Source organism: Sus scrofa, chromosome 2, assembly GCF_054392235.1.
Source record: "Sus scrofa isolate SSC_HxYL_T2T_F1_AM1 chromosome 2, Sscrofa_HxYL_maternal_Yorkshire_Landrace_v2.0, whole genome shotgun sequence".
Lineage (NCBI taxonomy): Eukaryota > Metazoa > Chordata > Mammalia > Artiodactyla > Suidae > Sus > Sus scrofa.
Window position 1 is genome coordinate 85,718,273 of NC_139384.1, and position 12,513 is coordinate 85,730,785.

The window sequence follows — 12,513 nt, forward strand, 5'->3', positions numbered from 1 at the left end:
TGTGAATTTCATGTGATTTTCACTTGTCACAAAATTATTATTCATTATTCTTTTGAGGCCTTTCAACCATGTAAACATTCTTAGCTGGATGACTGAACAGAAAAAATCCAGTCCCCACCTCCTCCCACCCCATACATTCCCATGGTACAGGTGAGGAGGCTGAGGCACAGAGAGGTTGAGGGGGTTGCCCAAGGTCACACAGCCAGTAGGCCTTTTCAGTATTTTTCCAGGAGGGGTGGGGGTGGGGGTCCAGGCTTCCCAATAGAAGCCACTGTGCCCAGCTTCACAGAACTTTCTCAGCCTTCAGATGATCCCTCTGCCAAGCATCACTATTCCCTTTTGAACCCTCAAGAGCCCTGGGAGGTGCAGGTATCATTATGCCCATTTTATAGATGAGGAAATTGAGGCCCACAGGTGGCCCTGAAGCCCTAATAACAGCTTACATTGTGTAGGCAACTATTTTCGGCTATTATGCCATTTCATGCACAAACAGCCCTCCAGGCAGGCAGGAAACTCTCATTAGCTTGTTTGATGGAAGAGGCCTCACTCTGACCCAGAAAAGGAAATGACTTGCCCAGGATCACACAGCGGGTAAACTGCATGTCCAGGGGCTGAGCAATGCTGGGGCCCCTCCACTATCACCTGTGACTCTCGCCTGTACAGCATCTGTCTCCCTTGGTGGGGGTCAGATGTCTGATCTTTGTATGCTTTGCCTTGTCTCCGTCCCCTGGCTTGGGTTTCAGGCTGGCACGAACTAGGTCCCCGGGGCTGACATGTGGGTGAAGCACTTATGGAGATTCAACCTTTAAGGGGGGAGGCACCAAAAGCTCAGCTGTCAAGATAACTAGTCTTTTAAAGTATCTGCAGGGAGTTCTCTTGTGGTGCAGCAGGGGTTAGGGATTCAGCATTGTCACTGCAGCTTCAGCGGCTCAGGTCCCTGTTGTGCCAAAGGTTTGATCCCTGGCCCGGGAAATTCTGCATGCCACAGTACAGCCAAAAAATAACAATAATCTGCAGAAAATCTACAAGGAAGAAAATGCCATCTTTAAATAAAGTCCAAATTGGTATTACTGATTTTCTATTTTTTGGCCGTGCTCAGGCATGTGGATATTCCCAGGCCAGGGATTGAACTCATGCCACAGTAGTGACCAGAGCCACTGCAGAGACAACACCATATCCTTAAGCACTAGGCCACCAAGGAACGCCTACTGATTTTTTAAAATACATACATACATACATATAAATATATATTTTTCTTTTTACGGTGATGTCTGCGGCATATGGAAGTTTCCAGGCTAGGTGTCAAATCCAAGTTGCAGCTGCTGGCCTACACCACAGCCACAGCAACACTGGATCCAAGCCACATCTGTGACCTACACCACAGCTCATGGTAATGCCAGATCTTTCACCCATTGAGCGAGGCCAGGGATCAAACCCACATCCTCACAGAGACAACATCGGGTCCTTAACCAGCTGAGTCACAATAGAAAGTCTATACTGATTTTTTTTTTTTTTTTTTTGGCCTCCGGCTCCAACCTGAGGCCTGTAGGTCCAGAGAGATGGACGACTAGATTTGAGGGGGCCTGGGGAGGCACTGAGAGGGATGGGAAGAGCATCCCAGGTGGAAGGAACAGCCTAAGAGAAGGTATGGAGGCTGAGAAGCCTACTGAGTAGCTGGTGGGAGAAGGAGGAGCAGCCAGGTGGGGGCTTTGAAGGTCAGGTCTTCCAGGAGGCCGCCCCCCCCCTTTCTGCAAAATTCAGGGATGCTGGTGGAGGATGAGACGCGCCATCAGCCCTTCCCGCCACCCCCCCTCCAGCTGCCGAGCGCAAGGCCAGGAGTGATTCAGAGTGAGCCTGGCCTAGGCTTGGCTCCAATCCCTTCCTCCTGCCAATAGCTAGCTCTCTCTCCTTTGGATTCAGTTGGAAAAAAAACAAAAAACAAAAAACCCTCTCCCCCCCCACCGCCTCTGCTGGGAGGAATTTGACATGGCAGCGGGCCCAGGCCTCCACCCTCCCCCAGGCCATCCTCTGCCAAGCACGACGTGGCCAAACTGGGGGACCCTCTGAGGATGGCACCCCGCACCCTGGACACAGAGGAGCTCCTGGCCTCAGCGATTCTTCTAGGGGGCCATAGTGCCCCTCCAGGACTCAGCCCAGCACCCCACTCCCCGCTCGGCCCCAGACCATCTGTTCATCATTGAAAACCTCAGCACCAGGGCTTGGTTGGCAGAGACTCTGGAGCTAAGAGGCAGGAACCCTGGGGCAAAATGCAGGAGGAGAGGGCTTGCCCAAGCCTCAGTGCCCCCTCCTTGCTCAGGGTGGGCCATGCTGGGCTTCTGGGCCCCCTGGGAGATCAAGACCCCTACATACGTCTGCACACACCCACACGGACCCATTTCCTCAGTTCCCCCCCAACCCCGCCCCGCGGGAACCAGGCCAGAACTGAGTCCCAGCCAGCCGCCTAGCAAGGCCTCGCCAGGCCACGAAGTCTCCCCACAAACACAAACACACCCTGCCCCATCTCCCCCCTCCTCTAATTCCAAAAGCAGATCTGCTGGATGTGGAAGTGGCTCGTGGTTGCTGGAGGTGGCTGCCCTGCTGCCAGGACAGGGGGTCCTGTCCTGACCTTGGAGCCCTGGGGGACCCCTGCCTGGTTCTTCTTGCTACATCTGCTCTTCCCTTTCTCAGCCCAGTGAACCCCAGGGGCTCCTCCAGGACAGTGTGTGGGAGCGCACAGGGCAGGGGGCATGAAAGGGGACAGAGGCTGAGCTGGAGCAGTGTGGGGAGGGGTAAAGATAATTAAAGTCGGAGTTCCCGTCGTGGCGCAGTGGTTAATGAATCCGACTAGGAACCATGAGGTTGCGGGTTCGATCCCTGGCCTTGCTCAGTGGGTTAATGATCCGGCATTGCCGTGAGCTGTGGTGTAGGTTGCAGACACGGCTCAGATCCCACGTTGCTGTGGCTCTGGCGTAGGCTGGCAGCTACAGCTCTGATTCGACCCCTGGCCTGGGAACCTCCATATGCCATGGGAACGGCCCAAGAAATGGCAAAAAGACAAAAAAAAAAAAAAAAAAAAAAAGATAATTAAAGTCTTCTCTCATTACTTCATCCATCAACATTTATCCAGCCCCTAATGTGCACCAGGCGCTGTTCTGGGTACTGAGGATACAACAGGGAACAAGAGTCAATATTCCCACTCTCATGGAGCTGAAAATGCAGTGGTGGGGGTTAGACGTGGAGGTGCAATTTAATAAGCTGAGGCCTGAAGGAGAGGGAGCCATGTGGGGGAGAGTCTGGGGTGGGGGAGTGTTCCAGAAGGCACAACCCTGTGCAAAGGCCCTGGGGCAGGACGTGACTGGTGTGTTGGAGGAACAGTGAGAAGGGCAATATGGCTGGAGCAGCGTGAGCGAGGGAGGAGGGGAGGGCAGGGAGGAGGCAGGAACGGGTCGTGCAGGGCCTCATGGGCCCACCACCGGGAGGACTTGGGCTTTTACCCACAGGGAGGCAGGAGCCCTGGAGAGCTGAGGGCAGAGGAGGGGCGGGACCTGACTCTGGGGCTCACAGGCGCCCTCTGGCTACTGAGGGCACGGGTGGGGGGGGGCAGGATGAAGACAATGTGGTGGTCCAGGTTAGTGGTAATGGGGGCTGGATCAGGTGAGGGCTGGGTACCTACTACGTGCCAGCTCCTCAGGTAGGTACTGTCAGCCTCTTATTTGACGAATAAGGAGATGATGGCCCAGAGAAGGGAAGGACCTCACCCCAAATCCTAGTTTTTAGATGTCTACAGACATCTTCCCACTGTCTAAAACCCTCCAGGGCTTCCCACTGCCCTGCACCACCTGCCTTGTCCCCTTCCTGCCCTCCCCTCCTCCCTCTCTTCCCTTCACTCTCTCCGCTCCAGCCCCATGGACCTCCTCCCTATCTCTCTAACACACCAGGCACAGTCCTGCCCCAGGGCTTTGCACGGGCTATGCCTGCTGCCCTGACTCCTCTCCTTGCAAAGTGACTTTTCCTCTACATCTGTCTTGTTCATCTTCACCTGCTCAGTGCCCAGACGTGGTATCGGCTAAGTAAGTGTTTAGGTAATGATTTACTGAACTTGTAAGTATAATTCTGGCTTTGATAAGGTGATAACAGCCCAGGGGCACATATCCGAACAGGGAGCTCCTTCAAACCAACCCTTAGGCCTCCAAGTTAGGAAGGACCAGCAGAGGGATGTCTGTGAGGGACCAAGAGTGCTGGATTTAGGGAACCAAAGGGACCCATTCATTGGTCCAATGGGCTTCGCCTCCAGATGGGGCCTGACTCGCTAGGGCATTCTCATTGGTCAGAACATACCCAGCCGTGTCCTGATAGGCCACACAAGCAAGGCGCCTTCTCTGATTGGGTCCTTCTTCTTCCTCGGCCGTCCCCGTGCCTGGGATTCCACCATTTGTCTTTGTGCCCAGTTCTGAGTTGCTTTTTCTTTCCTGGCGGTGCCCTCGGGGCCGAGGAGGTGGCACTGCCCAGGCACGCCGGCCCGCCGCCCTCAGATTTTGCAACTGTGGCATGCCCTGGGATCCTTCTTCCAATTCCTGGAACCCTGGCATGGCCCGCGGTGTTGCCTGCCCGCCCCTCCCCAGGTGGGCCCAGAGTCGTCCGCAGCTGCGGATGCCCGGGGCGGCAACAGGGCCTGGCACTACCCTGAAGTGCTATGATCCCTCTCTGAGCCTGAATCCTCTTCTCTGCTAAAGGAGCTGGCTGAACCTTGCCGAAAGTGCTTGAGAGATTCTCGAGGGGGCGGTTCTGCCCCCCCAGGGGACACTGGGCCCCGTGGACACTTACAGGGTGGGCTTTATTTATTCTCCTAACAGCTAAGGGAGGTGGGAACAAGGAAAGCGCGACAGGTTTATGAGGCACCTTCTGTGTGCCAGGTACCTCCCGTGCCTCTTCTGCCTGTGACTCCATCACACACACACACACACACACACACACACACACACTAAATCGACATGGTCTTTTCTCCTTAACCCATTTCACAGGTGTGCAAACTGAGGCACTGGCCCACAGTCACACACTGAGCCCCCGGGCTCTCTGTGTGCTCTGCCTGGTGACCAGTGACCACTGGGTCTGCTTCCCCAAGCTGCCCTGGGCTCCACAAGAGCACACAGTAGGTGGGCCTGCAGTCCAGCCCCCACCCACACCCCTGGTGCTTACCTGGAACAGAGCCTCCTCTTCACCCGCCCAGAGGTCCGCCTCCAGCGTCTACACCTGACATCTATTCTCATTAGTCAGACCAGGCTCTGGTGCTTGTTAAATGGTTTGGGTGCATGCAGTGTAGACAGACTCACTTGTACCATAGTAGGAATATCAATAGCTGATATCAAATAGTGACTTCTGGGTGCCTGACTCTGTGCTAAATCTTTTTGGTGGTTGTTGCACCCTTGGCATGTGAAAGCTTCCAGGCCGGGGATGGAACCCCCACCACAGCAGTGACCCGAGCCACAGAATTGAGAACAACATGTCCTTAACCTGCTGCACCACAAGGGAACTCCAAGTGCTAATTTCTTTTTTCTTTTTCGGGCCTCACCCGCAGCATATGGAGGTTCCCAGGCTAGGGGTTGAATCGGAGCTACAGCTGCTGGCCTACACCACAGTCACAGCAATATAGGATCTGAGCCACATCTGCAACCTACACCACAGCTCACAGCGACACCAGATCCTCAACCCACTGAGCGAGACCAGGAATCAAACCCACAACTTCATGGTTCCGTCGGATCCATTTCCACTGCACCATGCTGGGAACTCCCAAGTGCTAATTTTTTCACTTACTCAATGCACGAATTCTCAGAGCAGCTCTCTGTGGGGGAAGTAGTACTATTGCCCCAATTCTACAGATGGGGAAAATGAGGCCCACAGTGGAATGGGTCTGTTCCAGGGCTCTATGGTCCTATGCAACGTGTAGTTTCCCAGATCACCTCAAACTTGCTTCCTTGTTTCTTCTGAGCTGGGCTCCCCCCAGCGCCTCACCCTAACCAGCTGGGAGATGCCGCTGTCTATCTGCTCAGGGTGTGGCCCCCCGCTTCTCTGGGCTCATCCCTGTGGCCCTGCAAACAGCTGGGAAGGGATGCAAAGCAGCAAGAGAAACTGGGGTTAGACACCTGGTAGCACTTCCCGGGTTTGGAGACCTGTGAATCCGGATATCTACCCCAAATTTCTCCCCCTCTGGACAAATTTCACACCCTTGAAAATGGAGCAGAGAAAAAAGCAGGTGAGTGACATCCCTTCTGAACAAGACAGGGAGACTGCAGCTCTGGAAGATGCTGGAAAATGGCCACATGCCTGTGGGCAGGGGCACTCCCAGCGGGCCAGGGAGCTGTATCCTTGAACAATCTTTGAAATTCTCCGGGCATCTCAGCTTTGGAGTCTGGCTGAGCTGCTCTGGGATCCCGGTTTGCCACTTGCTTGCTTGCTCTGTGACTTTGAGTGGGGAGCTTGCCATGTTTGGGGACAGTGAGAAGGCCATGGAGGGTGGCAGCCAGAGCCAAGCCCAGGCCTCTGCAGAGGCACTGGGGGAAGGCCTCCACCCAGTGCCATTGCCGGCGGGGCCTGGCTCGGGTACCTGGGTGTGGGCTCGGGCACCGCCTGGAACCCCTGAGCCTGCCCACACATGCCGGCCCTGGCCCGGCCTCCACAGTCATGCTCCCATCTCTCTGGCCTCTCCTTCAGATAGAGAAACTGAGGCTGGAACTCATGGGGTGGGAGGTGCCGTGGGCGGGCGTGGGGACACTGCCTACCTGGCTCTCCTGGGCCCAGCGTCTCCCACTGTTGCCTGCGAACCGGACAGATTGCCTCTATTTTCTGGGCCTCAGTTTCCCCACCTGTCCAAGAGGAGCTCAAGGACACGCCTGGCAGGGGCTGCTGCAGGGAACAGATCATCCAATTCTGCGCAGCAAGGATGGCAGGATAGCACTAAGATTTCCAGCCCCAGAGAGCCCACGAGGCCTCCCCACCAACTCCCACCCTGCCAGACCCCAGCAGTCAGGCCTTTGGAGCTCAGACCCCAGCTCGGCTGCTCACAGGGGACATTGGCTCTGGCAGGAGGCATCCTTGCCTCTATTTCCCCATCTGTAAAATGGGCACAGTCATATGATGACCGGGCTTGTCATTTGCCGGCTACCCTGATGGCTGGAGGAATGTTCCCAGAGACACTGGGGGCTCCCTCTTGCCTCCTGCCAGCTGCTCAGAAAAGTCTTGCCAAAAGGGAAACTTCTTTCCCTTGCAGAAACTGGGGGCAACTCCTGCCCCTCTAGATCTGAAAAAGGGTCTCTTTGGCCTTTGCCCTTTGCCCTCTGACCTCCAGCTGCAGGTAGGGGGCAGCCAGCAAGTGGCATAAGGAGCCATGAACACACCCAGGTAGATGTGCTGCTCGGGGGAAGATGCTTTCCTAGGAGTGGGTACCTGGGGTGAGATTGGACCCCTCAGCACTGTGGCCTGGGGTGGGGGTTGGGAGCGGGTGGCTGGCACCCTAGGTGGATCATAACGGCAGGAAGTCGGTTACAGAGGGAGAGAGTCGTTGGCACCGTGATTTCCGGCTGTGCTGCTGGGTTATGTAAAGGGGCAGAGCAGCAGGGTGGAGAAGGCGGGCACCCCGACATCGCCGCCCACCCAGCCTGCCTGAACAGAGGAGGGAAATGGGGTTCAGAGCAGGATGGCTGCCAGCTGGAGGCCACCCTGGGGAGTTTGAATCAGGCCATGGGGACTGATGCCCTCACCTCATTTCTCCATCTCCTCAGCCTCCCTCCCTCTGGATGCCAAGGGGCAGAGGGCTGGGGGAGAGCCCATTGGGGTTTCTCAGCTCCCAACGCTACCACAGACCCACAGGGGCACCCAGCCTCAGTTTGCCCATCTGTGCAATGGGCCTGGTTTATGGATTTGTTTATTTACATAGCTTTTGGTGCTCACTTTATTTTTTCTCAAGAGGCTTTTTCATTTATTTTAGTTGTTTTGATTACTACCAGAAGTTACTCATCATCTCAGGTAGACACAAAATTAAAAAAGGGCGACCAGGGCCATTCTTGTGCTACCTGTACCCAGTGTCCCATGGGGTGAGGGTGGGCATTCCACCCCTGGGTTCATTCAGCTCCCAGGCTCCCAGAATGGTGACCAGCCCGCCTTAACTGAGCACCTACTCTGTGCTCGCTCCTTTAGTGGACTTCTCCACAACCTGGAGGTGGGAACCCCACTTTCTGGAGGCGAAAACAGGCAACATGTCCTGGATCAGAGCAGGGCCAGAGCCTGACTCCGGTGCCCTGGCTGTGGGCCCTCAGCGCCCATCTCCCAGACACGCTCCATCCGCCACATCCAGCGGCCCCACCGCTCCCACCAGCTGGACCTGGCCTTGGCCGGGGGAGAGGCCCCCACTTGCGTCTCCACAGACAGAGATGGGGGGTGACAGGGAGTTGGGCTACAGACAACCCCTCCTAGGACAGGCCTGGCCTCCAGCACCCCACCCCCAGTTCCGTTAACAGGGCGATTAAAGAGTGACAGATGAGGGGGAAACCTGAAAGAATTAAACAAACGAAGGGAGAGGTTGGTTTATATAATCGCTAGTACAACGTGTCCTCTGGAGCCAGGATTAGGCACTGGCAATTCCCGGGTGGCTCTGGGGGTGGGTGGTGGCACCCTGCTCCCACTCTGCCTTGCCCCAGGGTCCGCCCTGCCACCTTCCTGGGGAGCCCAGCACTCCTGGACCCCTGCTGGGTGGAGCTGGGCCTGGAGCGGAGGGCACCAGCTCTGCCTGAGAAGTGGGGGAGTGGCCAGGAAGTCTGCCACCGGGCAGATCAGCTCCCAGACCCTGCCTGCACAGCCAGCTCCTGACCTTGGACAAAACTAAGACCTCACTTTCTCTCCCGGGAAACAGGCTTTTGGAGGGTTAAGCATTTCAAGCGTGGTACGCAGAGGGCGCTAAATAATCGCACCCCTTGGAAAGCCAGGGAAGCTGCAATGTGGGCTCGCCATGCCATCCATGGGCCACCAACAACCTCTATCACAACAATAATAAAGTCTAACGACCGGGGGCTCAGGGTCTTTCAACATCCTGGCTTCTTTTTCCTCTGTGGTCGGTCTTTCTCCCTGGAATGTCAGCTCCACAGGGACCCGGCACCCGGGAAGCGCCCTGCACATGTCTGGGGAGCTGTCTGAGTGGATGGCATAGGCGCTCAGGACCACGGTCTGTGCTGGGCATTTGGGTTCCCACTGGAGCCTCACAAAACCAGGAAGCGCCCTTTTCTTGCTCCCATTTCCCAGGGACAGAAACTGAAGCTCAGAAAGGGAGGGTCACCTGCTCAAGGTCACCCTGCAAAGAAGTGAAAGAACCAAGGGTCAAATCCAGCTCCCCCCCAAATCTGAGGCTCCTGGCTCCTCCTGGGCCCAAGGGCTGAGGAAGCTTGGGGCTGCCAGGGCTGCCTTTTTCTGCACCCACTTGTCAGGCCTTGGGGAGAGCCAGGATGGGGTGGGGGATGGGAGTGGTGGCGGTGTCACTCCAAGGTCCCTGAAGTTGGGGGAGTGTGGGCATGGGGTGGGGGTAGAGAGTTGGGGGGGAGGAAGGAACTTGGCCCGGTCACACATCATGGCCATGGTACCCTGGGGACCCAGAGAGAACCCCCCACCCCGCCAGCAGCCTCTCAGCTGGCTTAGTTTTCCAGTAACAATTACTCAGCTCCGGGATCTGGGAGAAAGGTCAGGGCCTTGGGCAGCGGCAGTAACTAGGCTGGATGAGGGAGGGCCTGGAGTTCTCACTGCTCCCAACTGACTGCCCGCCGCCCCTTGCAGGCGGCTGGTGTCCCCGGAGGCAAGGAGGGCACAGTAGAGGTTCCCTGACTTTGACACGGGCCAGACTGTCCCATGGGCTGGTCCCCGAGCTGGTCCACCCCACCACCACCTCCCGTCCACCTGTCTCCAGCCTTCAGCAGCCACACCCGCCATAATAACCAAACCCACCAGGCAGCCTCTCCTGGGGACCCCATGCCGTGACTGGCACAGACCCAGGGGGAGTGAAAATGAGTGGAAAGGGCTCTGCCCCCCGGGACTTGCCCATGGGGGCCTGACTTCAATCCTTCATCCTCTGCTCCCCACCCCATCCCATTCCTCTGTCTTCAGAATGGACAGGTACCCAATTTCCTCATGCCTTATAGCATCCCTGTGGCCCTACTGTGCGCAGGGCACCTACTGGGCATGCGCAATTTCTAAGCGCTCAGGGTAGACCTTGGAACTGCCTCTGGCTGCAAGACCTGCACATATGAACACCCCATGGGCTCTCACTTTGCTGTGTGAGAAAGTTGGTTTCATGGGTCCCATCTGCCGAGTGGAAGCTGCTGCAGCTTCTCTCTGGTTTCTGGACTTCCCTCCTCCCTCTCTCTCCCTCGATCACTCTGCTCCTGCTGCAGGGGCCTCCTTGCTCTTCCTCTAATGGGGTCAAGCACTGGCCTGCCCCCGGGGCCTTTGCACAGGCTGTGCCATCTACCTGGGTCACCTTTCCCCAATACCTTTGAGGCTGGCTTCTCATTTTTCAGGACATCTTCTCTATGATGCCTTCCTCCCCACTTGCCACTCACCTATCATCCTGTTTTTTTTTTGTTGTTTGTTTTGTTTTGTAGTCTCATAATTGTCTGAAGTCATCTTACTCATTTCTGTGTTTGTGTACCCATGTCTTGGTCACTGCTATACCTTGGAACAGGGCTTGATACCCAATAGGAATTTGATAATCCTTTAGGCCAGTGGTCAGCAAACAATAGCCAGAGGTCAAGTCCAGCCCACCACTTGTCTTTATAAATAAAGTTTTATTGGCACACAACCATCCTGTTCGGTTCCATGTCATCTACAGCTGCTTTTATGCTGCCACTGCAGAGATGAGGAGTCATGACAGAGACTGGCCCACCAAGTTAAATATTGACTATCTACCCCTTTATTGGAAAAGTTTGTGGCTCCCCCCCACCCCACACATCACCTTAGATTAACAGCAATAAATAGAACCAAAGAAAACATTCAAGCTGCCCCAGCTTCTGACTCTACCCTCGACCACCCACAGTACAACTTTGGGAGCTCTCTTTCCTTCCCTGAGCCTCAGTTTCTCCAACTGTTAAATAGAATAAGAGTCCACACCTCACCATGGGCATCAAGTGGGGCAAGGTGTTTAAAATAATCAAATGGACCAATCAGAGAGATTTGAGAACCCTGAGGCACATCCTCGGGTATCTGCAGAGGTGATACCACAAAGCAAGGAGGAAACAACCCGGGTGGTTTGGCAATGGTACTGGGGAAAACTGCTTGCGCTCCGTGAGAAAACTCAAATTGTTCCCTGACTGACGTCCCCTGTGGATGAATGGACCCTGGATTAAAGACCTAATTGTGAAAGATAAAGAAGAACACTGATAGAAGATGTAGAATAGCTTTAGGACCTGGGAGTGAGAAAGGATTTTTTTTTTTTTTTTGGCAGCACCTACAGCATGTGGAAGTTCCCAGGATCAAACCTGTACCACAGCAGTGACAACACCAGATTCTTAACCTGCTGTGCCACCAGGGAACTCCAAGAAAGTACTTCTTCTTTTTTTTTTTTTTTTGTCTTTTTAGGGGTGCGCCCAGTGCATATGTAGGTTCCCAGGCTAGGGGATGAATTGGAGCTGTAGCCGCTGGCCTACACTACAGCCACATCAATGCGGGATCTGAGTCTTATCCACAACTGACACCACAGTTCATGGCAACATCAGATCCTTAACCCACTGTGCAAGGCCAAAGATCAAACCTGAATCCTCATGGATGCTAGTCAGATTCGTTTCCAATGAGCCATGACAGGAACTCCCGGGAAAGTACTTCTTAAACAAAACTTCTGAAGCAAAGCCAGAAGGCATAAGATGTATGGATTTAATGACATTAAAATGAAGGATTTCTGTCCATTGAAAGAAAGACACCAGGACAGAATGAGTAGAATGATGATGGGACAGGAAGAGAAATGGCAGGGCTGATAGCTGGAGCATATAAGGATCTCCTCCCCAGGGCTGCTGTGTTGCTTACTGCAGGGGGAGTCATTCTCACTCTAATCTAATTGAGTCCCAAGATGTCCCAGTGAGAATGTTTACCTTGAAAAAGTATACACAGTGGCCCAGCTCCTCAAACCCACTGTAAGAGGTGGCATCCTCAGGGCAAAGTGGACAACATGTATGAATAAGTGACTTTCAGAGAAGATAAGAAGTGGTCAGCCCAGGAACAATGCAGAGTAGCACAGCAGTGAAGTACCACTTTACCCCTGCCAGAGGGGCAAATGTGAGAAAGACAGATGTTGCTGAGGGTTGCTAAGAGCCTGTGTGTGAGTGAGTGTGTGTGTGTGTGTGTGTGTGTGTGTGTGTGTGGACTGGCAAGTGGCCTGTCACTCCTAGTTGACATAGGTAGGTACACATCTAACAGTAATGCCACATGTATCCAGCAGAAGGCACACATAGGAACAGCTATGGCAGCTTCACTTGTAAGAACCCCAAA